At 43.1% G+C, this 15,386-nt stretch overlaps 1 protein-coding gene across 6 annotated transcripts in view; it reads right to left on the bottom strand.

Annotated features, from left to right (window-relative positions):
- TENM2 (teneurin transmembrane protein 2) overlaps nt 1–15,386 on the bottom strand; it is a 1,540,328-nt gene that overhangs the window by 748,579 nt on the left and 776,363 nt on the right. The window contains exon 1 of one of the 6 annotated variants that reach the window (XM_063928226.1): nt 770–846. The exons of the other annotated variants lie outside the window; for them this stretch is intronic. The gene's annotated coding sequence lies outside the window, so the exon portion shown is untranslated. Of the gene's footprint in view, nt 1–769; nt 847–15,386 lie in introns of those variants that run through there. 6 annotated transcript variants of the gene reach the window in all.

The following is a 15,386-nucleotide window of genomic DNA, read 5'->3' as shown; positions in this document are numbered from 1 at the left end:
GTGGTCAGTGTGGTCAGGTCACTGGTCAGTCACACTGGCAGTGGCACTCCTGCAGCAAAAGTGTGCACTGTTTAATTTTAATAATATGTACTCCTGGCTCCTGCTATAACCTATAACTGCTCCCCAGTCTCCCCCACAATTAAGCTGTGTGAGCACAGTCAGATATTATACATAGATGATGCAGCACACTGGGCTGAGCACAGATATGGTATGTGACTGAGTCACTGTGTATCGTTTTTTTCAGGCAGAGAACGGATTATATTAAATAAAACTGCACTGGTGGTCACTGGTCAGTGGTCAGTCACTAGTAAACTCTGCACTCTCTAGTACTCCTAAGCTCCAGTAAATCAAGTGTCTCTGTCTCAATCTCACTCTCTCTCTTCTAATCTAAATGGAGAGGACGCCAGCCACGTCCTCTCCCTATCAATCTCAATGCACGTGTGAAAATGGCGGCGACGCGCGGCTCCTTATATAGAATGCGAGTCTCGCGATAGAATCCGAGCCTCGCGAGAATCCGACAGCGTCATGATGACGTTCGGGGCGCTCGGGTTAACCGAGCAAGGCGGGAAGATCCGAGTCGCTCGGATCCGTGTAAAAAAAGCTGAAGTTCGGGCGGGTTCGGATTCCGAGGAACCGAACCCGCTCATCTCTAATTTACAGTAGTCTGATTCTGCCTCTCCATTCAACAGCATCACTTTCCAGATCAGAGTCCCTGCAGTATTCTGCCTCTCTGCTAGCACCCCTTAGAGTCATCATCTCATCCCCTCACCATATATATGGGGATGACAGGTGCCTCTTCCCTGCTCAGGTACCTCAGGGCCAACTCCCACTGTCCACCAGCTGAGTCTTTAGTAACCTCCTGGTTCATGCCCCATCTCTATGGCAACCTGCTGCACTCTGCTCCCTGCAGGCTTAACCCTTCCACTGCCAAAATACTCAGCACAAAGATAAAAGGGTTACATTATGTTGATATGAAATCTGCCCAGGCCGTAAATCCAGTGTATGCTTTCTTCTTTTCTAAAACTACACTGCTACTAGTCCACCTGTGCTACTACTACTACTACTACTACTACTAATAATAATAATAATAATAATAATAATAATAATTAACATCATAGAGAAGGGTAATAAAATGTTTCTCAACACCAGACTGATCCAGGATCAGCTCCCAGAACAAAGCAGGAGGCAATTGTATTTATTATGACTCACACATAACCAGAGGACAAGTCAAAACACTTAATTTGTATCACACCCCAGCCAGCAGCAGATGTGACCAGTAGGACCTGGCTTATGATATCAGCAAAGTGGTATAGCCAATTTGCTATTATACTTAGATATCTGACTCTTGTCTTATTAGTTGCCATGCCCATGTGTAATTTGTAAATGTATGCAAATTAAATATAAAGTGGTCTATTTCTCAAATGGAGAAAAGCTCTCTAGTAAAAGGGGTGGTATTCAATTTCACTGGAGTTACTGTAGGACTTTTTCATTTTGACCTATTAATCAAGTGGTCAATGTGTGCAATAGCACTATTATAGGTGGAGTTAACCCTCAACAAAAGTTAGATTTGGCAAGTCATTTGTAGGATACTTCCCCCATGCCAAGCAAGGATTGCACTGGTACCACTACTCTTTCTTCTACTGTCACCAAGGGGGTTAGCAATAGATAAAGAATGTATTTATTGGAAAATAGTTTACAATTATTTAGTAACAGGCGATAGAATTCATCATTATTGCCACTGTTTAATAAATAGGCATAGCAGTTTCTTTCCTTGTCTGTTATAGATCTGAAACTAACATCAGCATAGTACATACAGCTAGAAATGTAGCCACGCTTTTCCCTCTGATGATGAAATGTCAAAGTACTGTGTAGAGAACAGATATTTCACTTTGCATGCGAGAACACTATATAATGTCCCCTGTATAGAATAAGGATTCTGTGCAGTGACCGAATTGTCTCTAAGACAATATATTTGTAGTGCCAAATAGTTGATGGTAAAATGTTATCACAAATAACATTAGAAAACCTCTGAAAGAAAATCTATTCTATTCACAGAGTATGTTTCATTAATGCAATTGATTGACACCGGCAGTGATTGAATGTCACATTTATGTAATGCATTAGACTGCTTCCACTGTATGAATAATGTCATAGGAATAAAAAGATTGTGTGTTTGAATGGTTTGAACACCAAAGAAAGTATTTTGATGGAAAATCATATATTTAAAAGTATGCAGATGCTGCGAGATGGCAATCAAACTCTATTGCTAACTTTGTTTTGTTACCAAACTAATATTACAGTATATTCTGCTTATTGGACCAGAGACTCTACTGTTTATTTGCAACTTACAGCAAAATAGGCCATGTGGGGAGTTGTTATTTATGTAGCATATTACATACTAGGTGATTCATCGCGCCCTATGGGCGCTCTTCACACCGTTGTAAGGGGCAATTCCCCCTTAACCCTTGCATACCCTTGTGGTGTGCAATATTTGTATTATATGGAGTATTACCTCCAATCATAATTGTGTGATTGGTTAAATATTGCACGGACAAAGGACGTGCGATGGTTAAGGGGTCGTAGCCCCTTCCAACGGCGTGAACAGCGCACGCAGGGCCTGATGAATCACCTAGTAGGTGCTGTGGTTGGGGGAGTGGTGGGTGCGGGGGAGACGCGGATGGGGGAGGGGGTCCGGAGGTGCCGCAGGTGGGGGAGGGGTGGTTGCGGGTGTGGCATGGGTGGGGCTGGTGTGGTGGTGGGGGAGGGGCGGGTGCTACGGGTGGGGGTCCAGAGCCACTGCGGGTGTGGGGGTGCGGCTGGTGGGGGAGGGGCAGGTGCGGTGGTTGGGGGAGGGGTGCAGGGGTGCTGCATTGGGGGAGGGGGTCCAGAGCCACTGTGGGTGGTGGAGGGTGTGTGTGTGGGTACCGCGGATGGGGCCTGGAGGTACTGTGAGTGGGGGAGGGGTGGGTAATGCTTCTGTTGCTTCTTCTCCTCCTGGAAGCAGCTAGGCTGCTGTCCTCCCTTTGGCAGTGGCTCTCCCGGAGACTCGCACAGCAGCCAATCACTATTGTTAGCGCTAGTGTCCCAACGCGCTGCATTACAGGGAAGATGCACTCAATAAACTACAGCTCCCAGCAGGGGCATTTCTACACAGGAGGAGGCTCGTGTGCACCTCCGGGTGTGCCCCCTCCTTTGAATGGCGCTGTAGACTCCGGCAATATGCCGGAGTCTACTATGCATGCGCAGGTCTCCGGAAACATGGCGCCCGCCATGATCCGGAGACCAATTTGGCTACCGCGCATGCGCTGCGGCCATTTTGGCTGCAATTTCCACCGCAGACGCTGCGCCCACCACTGGACTCCGGTTAGGTAAGTATTTAAATGGGTGCAATGTGTGTGGTGTGGGCCCCCCTGGCCCCAGGGGCCCGTGTGCATTGCACCCATTATAGAAACGCCAATGGCTCCCAGCAGGCCTTAGCGCCGGAATGTTTCGGCGCTAAGGGCTGCTGGGAGCTGTAGTTTATTTACTGCGTCTACTTCCCTGTAATGCAGCGCGTTGGGACACCGGCGCTAACAGTAGTGACTGGCTGGCAGTACTGTCTGACTCGCTGAATCAATGTAAAAGGTGAGAGTGCTGTGCAGTGTCAGTGACACTGCACATCCACTGCACTGCACAGCTCTGTCACCTTTTATATTGATTCAGCGTCCAGACATTACCCTCCGCGATATCACCCACTCTATCCGTTACATTAGCCATCTAGGGGCTTCCAGGCCGGCAGCCCAAGTGCTGTGTTGCGGAGTCAGGGCCTCTGGGGATCTGTGCGCGGCTGTGGCGGGGAGGCACTTCTGTGACATCACGCGCAGAGGAGGCTCCGGGGCTCAGAGAGTATGCGGCACAGGGAGGGCTATGAAAGCCTTCCGCTGCACCGCTTTCATACACATCTATGATGGTGGCCGCAGCAGCTTTTGTTCCACCTGCGCCGCGGCTAGGGAGTGAGCATTGTTGATGCCGGAGGGGGCAGGTGGACTGGCAGCAGGATATAGGGGGTCATTCCGACCTGATTGTAGCTGTGCTAAATTTACCACAGTTATGATCACTTACACTGACTTGTGGGGGGACGCCCAGCACAGGGCTAGTCCGCCCCGCATGTCAGGCCAGCCCCCCCCCTCCCGCACAAGTACAAAAGCATCGCACAGCGGCGATGCTTTTGTAATTGAAGAGTAACTCCCAGCCAGCGCAGCTACTGCGGCTGGCCGGGAGTTACTTGTCGCAGCGGCTGGGTGTGACGTCACGCAGCCGCTGCGGGCCGCCCTCCTCGCGGTCCGGCCACGCCTGCATTGGCCGGACCATGCCTACAAAGTGGCGGCTAAATGCCGCCGTGCCGCCCCCTCCCACCCAGCGACCGCCTCTGCCTGTCAATCAGGCAGAGGCGATCGCTAGGCAACGACAGCCGTCGGCTGTCAGCCATGCACCGGCGCACTGCGGTGCCAGCGCTTGCGCAGTTCTAACCTGATCGCTGCGCTGTGATGAACTGCAGCGAGCGATCAGGTCAGAATGACCCCCATAGGGTGCTGCAGTAAAAGGTTTTTTTTTCCCCCTATCTACAGCACAGAGACTTGCTGCAGATGCAGTGGCATACCCTCCAACTGCACCTTTTTGGCAGGTACAGTCCCTTTTTTTTATGGTCTGTACCGATTTTTGGCTCTCCAAACTCCCATTGAAAGTATAGGATAAGGGGCGTGGCCACGCCACTGTACCCGTGGCCATGTCCCTTTTGGAATTTGTAGCGATTTTTATGTGTAAAGTGTTGGAGGGTATGTTGCTGCAGATGCAGTGGGCCTATTTTGGGGTGTGGACCTGGAGCTGCAGCTCCATCAGCCCCATTGTTAATCCTGCTCAGGGCAGAGCCTCCCATTGGATGTAACCTGTGTGGAAGGGCATTTCTCGCCCATTCAGCTGTGGACTGGGAGTGATAGACCTGCTGCTAAACCAATGAGAGCTCCTGTCCATGCCCAGCTTTATACACACAGTCACAGAGTGACCGATCTGGGCTAATATATAGGAGATGAGTTACATCTTACTCCCCCTCGTCATTGATATTATCCAAACAACACGATGACTGACAGAGCCATCTTGTCAGACCAGTATCTGAAAGGCTTTGCCATACACCTGATACTATATATATATCCACAATCACACAGCATGATAAATACCATATTGTGCTTTTAGGTCACTCATGCATATGGCTGCAGGAAGACCACGTGTTGATTATTGCTTCATGTAACTTGATCCCGTCCAAAACCGAAGTGACAAATTATCACATAGGCTCACATGGACACTGAGAAAGCTATATCATGTTGTCCCTGCTCCAGCTGTATGGATATCCAGGAAAGAATCAATGTTATGGTGATTAAATGGATGTGTCTGTCATATTGTAATGTCTGGATTGTGTTACATTAACAGTGTTGTGATTATGTTTTCAATAGTGTTTTTGTACTATTGTGTTTTTCAGTTGTATTGTCAACTTCTCCGCTTTATCTCTCTCGAAGGTTTGATACATCTCCCTGAAAATGTGTTACGGAATTCTAGTTGATTATACAGTATTGATAAGGTGGAGATATGCTAATTATTGGAGAGTGATAAAGTGGTGAGAGATAAGGGGAGTACTCACGGTGCGATCGCTGCATAAAATCTAAGCAATCTGACTAGATTGCTTAGATTTTAAGCATGATTGCTCCGTGTGTACCCTCCACAGCAATAACGATGTGCAGCCCCGTGCAACGCTATCGCTGGTGCTAGATTGGCCTGCCGTGAAGGCTCAATCTAGCAGGTCACTCATTTCACCCGCTGGGTGAAATGAGCGGCCCCCCTGGCCCCCCTCCACATGCTCAGCACACATCGCGCTGTGCTGAGCGGGGGGAGAGATGTGTGCTGAGCGGTTCGCTCAGCACACATCTCTCCCACATCGGCCAGTGAGTACTGGCCTATAAACTACCAACCAATCAGATCCTAACTGTCCTTTTTCAAACAAAGCCTGTAACATGACAGTTAGGAGCTGATTGGCTGGTACTTTATCTCTCTCCACTTTATCACTGTACAAGTTTTAGTACATCTGCCCCTAAATGTGATAAAAAATAAGAACTGTTTTTATTTGTAGTGCTCTGAGCTTGAAGCATATTTGTAGCATTATATAATGACTGATTAAATACAGGAACATCAGTGGCATTAATGTGCTGCACAGTGTGGTCGTTATATACACAATGTGAATTGTTTTAAATTGGTGGAATAAAGTAATATAGAGACTTGTGCTGTGAAGTGCATTGTGGGGTTACAAACGTCTATATTAATTATTCTTATCTAGGATTAAGGCTGTATAATGAGCACATTGCCTATAGAGCATATTGATTGTGTGATGAGACAGGTATGCTGTATTCATTGGCTGCACAGTATGTAAAGGTTAATGGTGATAGCACGAGAGAATGTGAGTATCTACTGTAGGACTGTGTAGAATGAGAGATGTGCAAGAAAAGAGAATGTATAACCTGTGCTTCAAGCCCAGCAGCAGTGTCCAACCCAGGATCACCAACCCTCTAAACACAGGTAGAACAGTACAACGGGAAGGCCACCAAGCACTGTCTCTTGTCTGAACCTCTTATTTGCAGTGAAATACAAAAACAGAGACAGTTCCCTGATGGTATATCTGTAGCAATACCTCAAATAAATGGCGGCCTCCTCCTTAGTAGGTGTTACTGTGCCTTGAAAGGTTTCTTTGGCCTTCTTATATGCGCCACAATAGGTCATCTACCAACAAACATTTTAGGTATGGATATTACCTCCAAAACATAAATCATTGCTCCTTATAGTGTAAAACATTTTACAATACATCAGTTTAGAAACTCCTACTGGATAGGATTACGGCGTACCAAATGAGGCCTTTTAGGAAAGGCACACGTAGCGATATAAGGGGATGGGTGAAATTCCTGGGTAAATCACGTTTCGGATTTTCTTGGAAAAGGGCTGAAAGTACGAAATGCGTTGGTGGAGATGATGGTGAGCTGCTGCCCCCCGGGACCCTTAGGGGAATAGCACTGTAACAAGCAGAATCAATGTGCCCGGGAACTTCACCCATCCCCTCATACCTTTAGGTGTGCTTGTCCCAAAAGGCCTAATTTGGTATGCAGTAATCCTATCGGGTGGGAGTTTTTAAACTGATGCATTATTCTTTTGGTGACTAAAGTGTAAGACTTTTACACTATAGTCTATGAGGTGCCTTTTCCATAATTGTGTTGGCAATCGACCCGTTGTGGTAGATATAAGAAGGCCAAAAAAACCATTCAAAGCACATTCACGCCTAAGGTGAGCACTGCTACTAAGGAGTCCTTCATTAATTGAGGCGTTGCTACAGAATGAGACATGTAAATGAGACAGGAGAAACACTGCAGATATGACTGTAAGATACCAGTAGGTTATAAAAATTGCATTGATACTAGCAATGGTGTATGTAAATGCTACAGTTATGGTATATTTGTTACAGTGTAACAATATATGGCATAGTTGATACAGAGTGGTGATCTTGCTAGGCTATTTGGAGCATGGATATGTGAGATCAAAATAAAATGAATTAGTATGAAGAATGAGCAGATGTCTGAGACAACCTCTATACTAACATGCTGAGATAGATCCACCGCTCACAATAGGTATTGCACGAGGCACACACTTCCCCATGCCTCACACATACACAACAATTTGAGACAAAACACACACAAAAAGTAGCAAAGGAAATATTTTATTACCATATGTATTATTCTATATGTACTACTGTATGTACAGGTTTGTTATTCAGCATCAATGCTAATGAGAATACAGAGTATCTTCAATGGGAAAGGAAAAAGAAAAGGGAATCATATTTCTTGTGATGAACTGCAATTTACATTTGTGATGACATAATTAATGATATTAGATATAACAATTTTTGAATGGTCAGAACCATATTTGTCTCACTATTAGATTCCCTCTGCAAGCTCAGAAAGACATAACCCATTCTTTTACAGGAGCCTTCTAAGACTGATGATATCATTTGTACTTAGGGAAAACCAAGTGCAAAACATTGGTTAGAATTATCCATGTTAAGTCACTCAAAGATAAATAGATTTAAACATGCTATAGGTTCCCTTTCCCCAAAAGTATTTATGAAACTCAAACTATGTTGCGGCCCAGAGGAAACTTATGTCTGTTTGCAAAGCAAAAACTTACTGCAATCCATACTGAAGCCTAAGTTTACACACTAACAAACCATAAAGGCACAGATTTCTAATAGACAGGGCTATAAAACCTAAAAGAATTAGACGCTATTAAGTGCACATATATCAATGTTCTTCTTGTTTAGTGAACTTCTAAATGCATCTGCCTAGCTCTTCAAAAGCACGGGTGACTAGTCTTATTTATTGTAGTCCTTGAAAAATCATCAGAGCAGCTTTACATGATGCTCTTATAAGCGTCAGAGTGGAAGCCATTATACAGTATCATCGGACAGTATGATCATGATGTAAGATGACATTTTTAGGGTATCTTGGATGGAAGACTGACTTATTTCTTGGAGGGAAATTGAAGGTGCCTACATTTCTTATCATTACACACAGTGGCTGCTTCAGATGTGATGCCGCAGCACAGTCCAAAATTCAAATAGGGGAGTCACACCAACTGTCAGTGAGTTCCAGCCGGTGATGTATGGCAGCGTTGGGGAGGCAGTTGGTGTGGTTCCCCTATTTGAATTTTAGACTGTGCTGATTACACACAATAACACAAAACAACGTTCCCGTCTCATTCCTGTGAGAAAACCAAAAACCCATAATATTCCACATTACCAATACTGTACATATTACTCACGAGGGTATTTTAATTCTACTAAGCAGAAAATTTCTAAATTTCCTGGCAAGAGTTAACCTTATTTATTATTTATTTATTAACAGTTTCTTATATAGCGCAGCATATTCCGTTGCGCTTTACAATTAGAACAACAGTAATAGAACAAAACTGGGTAAAAACAGACAGACATAGAGGTAGGAAGGCACTGCTCGCAAGCTTACAATCTATAGGGAAATAGGCATAGATACACAAGGATAGATGCTACCTATTGCATAATGCTCCACCAGATTGCTAGGTTCTTAATGGGTTGTATGATGATACCCCACAAAGTTATCCAAGTGTCAGGAGGGTGTGAGACTAAAGAAAGACAAGATATGTGATGTTATGAATACTCTACAGAGGATGTAATTAGATAGGGAAGCACTGAAGGTTATGTGGGTGGGTCTGGAATTTGATAGGTTTGTCTGAAGAGGTGAGTTTTCAGGGAACATTTAAAGGTTTGGAGACTAGAGGCGAGTCTTACTGTGCGTGGGAGGGCATTCCATAGAGTGGGTGAAGCCTGGATAAAGTCCTGTAATTTTGAGTGTGAACAAGTAATGCGTGTGGATGAGAGACGTAGATCTTGTGCAGAGCGGAGAGGTCGGGTAGGGAGATATTTTGAGATGAGTGAAGAGATGTATGTTGGTGCAGTTTGGTTAATAGCCTTGTATGTGAGTAAAAGTATTTTATATTTAATACGGTAGAATACCGGTAACCAATGGAGGGACTGACAGAGCGGATCTGCAGACGATGAACGTCTGGCAAGGAAGATTAGCCTCGCAGCTGCATTCAAAATGGATTGTAGTGGTGAGAGCCTATGTTTGGGAAGACCGGTCAGGAGACTATTACAATAATCAATGCGGGAGATAATGAGAGCATGGATTAGAGTTTTTGCTGTGTCTTGTGTAAGATAAGGGCGTATTTTGGATATGTTTCTTAGATGTATGTAACATGATCTTGAGACAGATTGAATGTGGGTAACAAAGGACAGTTCAGAGTCAAGAATGACACCTAGGCAGCGAGCTTGTGGGGTAGGGGTGATTGCAGAGTTCTCAACAGTGATAGAGATATCAGGTTGGAAACTACTATTGGCCGGTGGAAATATAATTAATTCTGTTTTGGAAATATTAAGTTTGAGGTGGCGAGATGTCATCCAAGATGAAATGGCAGAAAGGCATTCAAAATTTGGTTGCACTGGAGTTGGCCAAAGAGAAAACCTACAAATAACGTGTAACATAATGGAAATTGTGTTTTTCCTGTCATGTGTAAACACCTCAGTGATCACACAAATAGCAGTGTCCCCCAAACAAAAATAGACTGATTACCATCAATATGTAATACAATTAGGAAGTCATGGTCATTGCACTAATTATATTGTCGCCAAATTAAGTACTGAAAACTTTTGATAAAAACCGGTTTAATGTATAAGCTTCATTTAGAACTTTATCTAACTTGATGCATCACTACATATGGCTATGCATGATTTGGCTAACCTTACAGTTATGGTGTCTTCAGCCAGGCCCCAAATGTATTTTCCTATACCACATTATTTAAGTGTGAGTGTTTGTGTGCATCCCTGGTTTTAATAGGTAGCGGGCTCAGGGGGAGATATATCAAACTTCAAGAGAGATAAAATTGAGAAATTGCGCCCAGTAACCAATTAGCTTCTGTCATTTCATACACTGTCTTAGAAAAATTACAGCTAAAAGCTGATTGGTTACTATGGTCATCTTTCACACTTTATTGCTCTCAAAAGTTTGATGTATATACCCTCCAGTCAATGAGGCACACTGTTAATTTAATATTACAAAGGCTTTTCATACCTGTCTTTGCCAATGTGCTTCATGACCCTAGGCTACTACTCTGCAATGTGGCAGTACACTGAGGACTGTATTTCTTTAACTAACTAAAGGGCCCCATTCATCAGGTGACTGTGTACCCGATCCGACCCAACTTTTCACCAATCAAAATGGCAATAGGCCGCCATCAATGGTCAGTGAAACATTGGGGAATCAGACAAGTTCTACATTTTAAAGTTCACTGATTTGCCGAACCTGATAATTTTTTTGTCTGGGATCTGCAAATAAAGAATATTCAACTCAGGTATCGGGGGATCAGGAAATTGTGACAATCTGTAGCAGATGTATAGGTGCTGTTAGTCTATATTATCTGGGTTGCCTCTATTCTCCGTACCACATTGTGACACTGCCCCTTGCTCTTTCCCTTGTTACGTGAATTACTGAAAGGACAGGTCACTGTCAAAGACACTTACAATAGCCATAACTTTTTTTTTTTGTTCATTTTGACAGTCTTCCACAATAGACAGCAGACATCAATGTTCAGTGCCAAGAATACAGAACTTGTTTTTATGAGTTATGTGGGAAGATACAACGTGCAGCAAACGGAAAGGTCTTGTTGTGATGAAGTTGCCATTTCACTGCAGGCTTTTTTAAATGAGCTCTATTAAATATCAGAGGTGCAAAATAGGTTAAAACATCAAAAAATACAAGAATGATGCAAACGAGGGAACACATTAATATGTTTAATTAAAGGTGACATTTTAGAAATAAAATAGGATTATTTTCATGAAATAATTAACAGAAGCAGCTAATTACTTTTCCCAGCACTGTGCATTTTATTTCCTGCAGTAATCACGGCTGTTAGTCCAGAAAGTACTGTAGATAATAGACTAATAATACAGGTAGTTATAGAGCAAAAAGAAAAAAGCACTTAGACAGCACACTGTATATACTGTATATGTAGCTGCTAATGATCTATGCACTGAGTAGGATGAAAAGACCTATCTACATTCTGCTATCTAAAATGTGTTTAGTGCAATAGATTGGACTCTTGTTACTTGCGTGGGAGACAGCTCTGTTTTACAATAAGATGGAGAAATGTATTTATCAGACTAATAAAACATGAAAAAATGCAGTCGCAGCACTCACAATGTATATTGGAGAAGTGAGCTTGAATTTCAACCAGCATTAAATGCACAGAGTTTACAGTATAAACAGACATGGATTAAGATTACCATTGGCTCAAGCAGTGATCCTAACTCCACATTTCTATCTTCATGTATGATCACCCACTCACTTATGAGTTATTTGTACTATTATTCAATATTAATGTTCAACACAAAGGGACTTATTCACTACAAGCAGAGGTGTAACTGTGGGAGGCAATGGAGTCAGCTGCCGCCGGGCTCCTGCTCTGAAGGGGCGCACCTCTCCTCCTGTTCTGTGTGTTCAGCAACATTAATCAATTAAGTTAATTGACAGCAGCCACTATCTCTTCCATAGCCGACTCCCCCACTAGTCACTACATTTTACAAATCACACCCCCTTTATTATAGATATACTGGAAGCAGACACCTTACTGATGAAGCTAGTTGCTCCTATAAAGGAAGCATAAGAATTCTAACTGTATGAAGTTATTTCTCTGACAATTACAAATAACTTCATATAGTTAGAATTCTCCTACTTCCTATGCAAGAGCAAATATCTCCATCAGTAAGGTGCATGCTTCCAGTGTAATAGGTTGTGGGTTCCAATCCTGGATATGACACTTACAAAGTAATTGTCAGAGAAATAATCAGCATTGTGTGTGACTGAGCAGATCTATGTAGTGTGTGGCTGGACCCTATATAGATCTGCCTAGTTGCAACTTGCAATGGTTTTGAACTGACAATTCTAAGTAGTACAGAAGCTTTATATAGTTAGAATCTGCAGGCTTGCTATGCAGGAGCAAATGGCTCTATCAGTAAGGCATAGGTTCTAACCCTGGGTATGACTAAGAAATGTGTGATTTAAAATAAATGACAATGATATATATATATATATATATATATATATAGTTATTTTTTTTCAGAACACTCAATACACACAGACATAAATTTATAATATATATATAAAGGGGGGGCACCAATATTTATTTTGCCTCCGGACAACGGGGACGAACTTACGCCACTGACTACAAGCATATGGTCAGATAATACACCATAGCCAGAAACTGCATTTTCCAGCGGCTATAACTCTTAGCAGAGTGCATACAAGACATTGGGTCTGATTCAGGGCTCTCATTCCGACCTGATTGCTAACAGGCTACTTTTAGCACTTGTCACCGCCTACAGGGGAGGGTGGATTAGCTGTGCAGGACTGCGATCGGCTGTGCAGTGAGCTGCACAAGCAAAAAGTTTGTGCAGTCTCTGCACAGCTCAAGACTTACTCACCCGCTGCGATGATCCTTCCTGGAGCTAAAGTCAGGATCCCTCCCTGCATTCGGCCGGACATGCCTGCGTTTTCTTCGGCACTCCCAGAAAACGGTCAGGTGCCACCCCTGGCCAGCCTCTTCCTGTCAACCTTCTTACGTTCGCCGCTGTGAACACTTTCTTCGTTATTCTCGTCGCTGCCCGGCGGCGGCTGTCGCCAGACAGTGACGCACCTGCGCATTGCCGCCCGTGCGCATGTGCAGTTCTGACCCCTGTTTGCATGGCTGCGAAAAACTGCAGCGTGCGAACGGGTCGTAATGACCCCCCATGTTTGTTAGGAATTGCGCAGCTGCAAGGAAGTGGCTGTGCAATTCCGTGTCATTAAAATTCTAATGCAGCAGGTGGTGTCTGTAGGAGATATACACTTTCTGTTTCCATTAGTGAGGATTCGAGTGCTGCATCTGAGGGCACAGCCTCGGATCAACATCGTGCCCATTGCGACTCCAACATCGTTTGCAATTTCCAATGGTTTTATGCAATATCCAGACTAAGGAAGCTGGGGACCCTGGATCAATCGGGGACACATTGCCCCTAAAAATAGGGGCAATGTGTCCCCCATTTTGAATAACGGTGCTGCCCCCGCTCCACCTCCCAAAATTCGCAGCATGTCATTCATGCTTCAACTGACAAGGGGCTGTGAGCAATGTCACAAGACCTTCTGCACATGCTCAGTATGGGCCTTGTGCCTGCTCTGGCAGGAAACATTGTATTTCTATGCAAACCACAGGGTTTATGTACAAATATAAATTAGACCCATTGAGTCCACATGCTGCCACCAAAAGGACTTAACTAGCTTTCAGTGGTCAGAGATTTCAGTTCTACTTTTGGCAGGTTACTAAGAACTTGCGCTCTATTTATACTGTATCAGCCAGATATTAGGGGTCTATTTAATAAAGATAGAATGCCATAGTGCCTTTGAAAATAATACAATTACTATGTCTTTGTATAATCTGGAATTGGATACCCAAATTCATGCTTTAAGTTACAGTATGCATTCAGGGGACAGAAAGCCAGCTCACCTATGCGCTCCTTGTACTGGCATGGCAATCAGTAAGAATACTCTTATCATTGTTGCCCAGTGTTACTGGGCAGCTAAGCAACTCCCAGCAATCCCAACGTCTATTTGGGCCAACTTCATAAAAAGGCCGGTTTGAGACCGGTGACTTAGACATGTTAACGTCTGCAAAGAACAAAATGTTTTGTTTTTATTTAAATTGCCCATTCTTCCCAATAATAGTAATATTATAATGATGTCATTTTTATATCATTCTAAACGTTTTTGTTTAATTTATTGTAATTTGTGAGTGAAGTTTGTGTGCAATTAAAAAGTTATCTGTTTTGTCTTTTACTTCATCTAGTTCTAATATTAATGCTACAAAATGATGTCTAACTACAATATATAACACTACTGTAGGTAGAAATTCACACAAAGCCAGCCAGTATACAGTAAGAAGGCTGTCTTGCTATTATTGTCTGTCTTTCTGAGGAATCAATCCAGATTCCTTATTCTATGGTAAGTAATACTCAGGTAGATGGCACTGTTTGTTCTGCAGTGAATGAAAGAAAAGTTTTGGCTCATTTACTCTCTACTGCTGAAGTTATCTAGGGGAGGGAGCAATATTTTTTGGGACTATGGCAAGGGTATAATTCATCTTCCTATTACCGCAAGTCAACGGTATGCTGACTTCCATGCAATTCTAATTAACCCAGAAAGCAAAATTAATTTCATACTAATATCCATCCCATTGGCAGGTAATTAATTTTTGGGAAGATTGTGTTAACATAAATTAGCACTAAATGTGAAATAAAATAAAATCCATAATGGAGCTATGTTACAGTGAGAGATCCCTCTGAAATATATAATCAAGTGAGGTCTCAAGACAATGGTTTAAGACTGACACTTTCAAAGTGCAGAATCACTTAGAGACATGTATTACTCTGACAAATAAGCCAAAACATTTAACCATATAAACTATTCATCTACCTTTGAATCACTCAATAATGAAACATATTCTTTATTCATAATTATCTTTGTTTGAGAACACTTAATTACTCTGGTGAATATAGCCTAAAACACTTTTTAGTCACTTATGCAAACGTCTGTTTTACTCAGAAATCCTTGATAGTTTGCGGCTAGTAAGGTTCCTGCAGACTTCACAATCATTTCATACCTGCCTAAATTTTGGTGACAAAAATTGTGATGTTTGCTAGA

The sequence above is a fragment of the Pseudophryne corroboree genome, chromosome 6, assembly GCF_028390025.1.
Source record: "Pseudophryne corroboree isolate aPseCor3 chromosome 6, aPseCor3.hap2, whole genome shotgun sequence".
In the NCBI taxonomy this organism is placed as follows: domain Eukaryota; kingdom Metazoa; phylum Chordata; class Amphibia; order Anura; family Myobatrachidae; genus Pseudophryne; species Pseudophryne corroboree.
The sequence above is the reverse complement of the archived record's forward strand: the minus strand, read 5'-3'. Positions and strand labels throughout refer to the sequence as shown.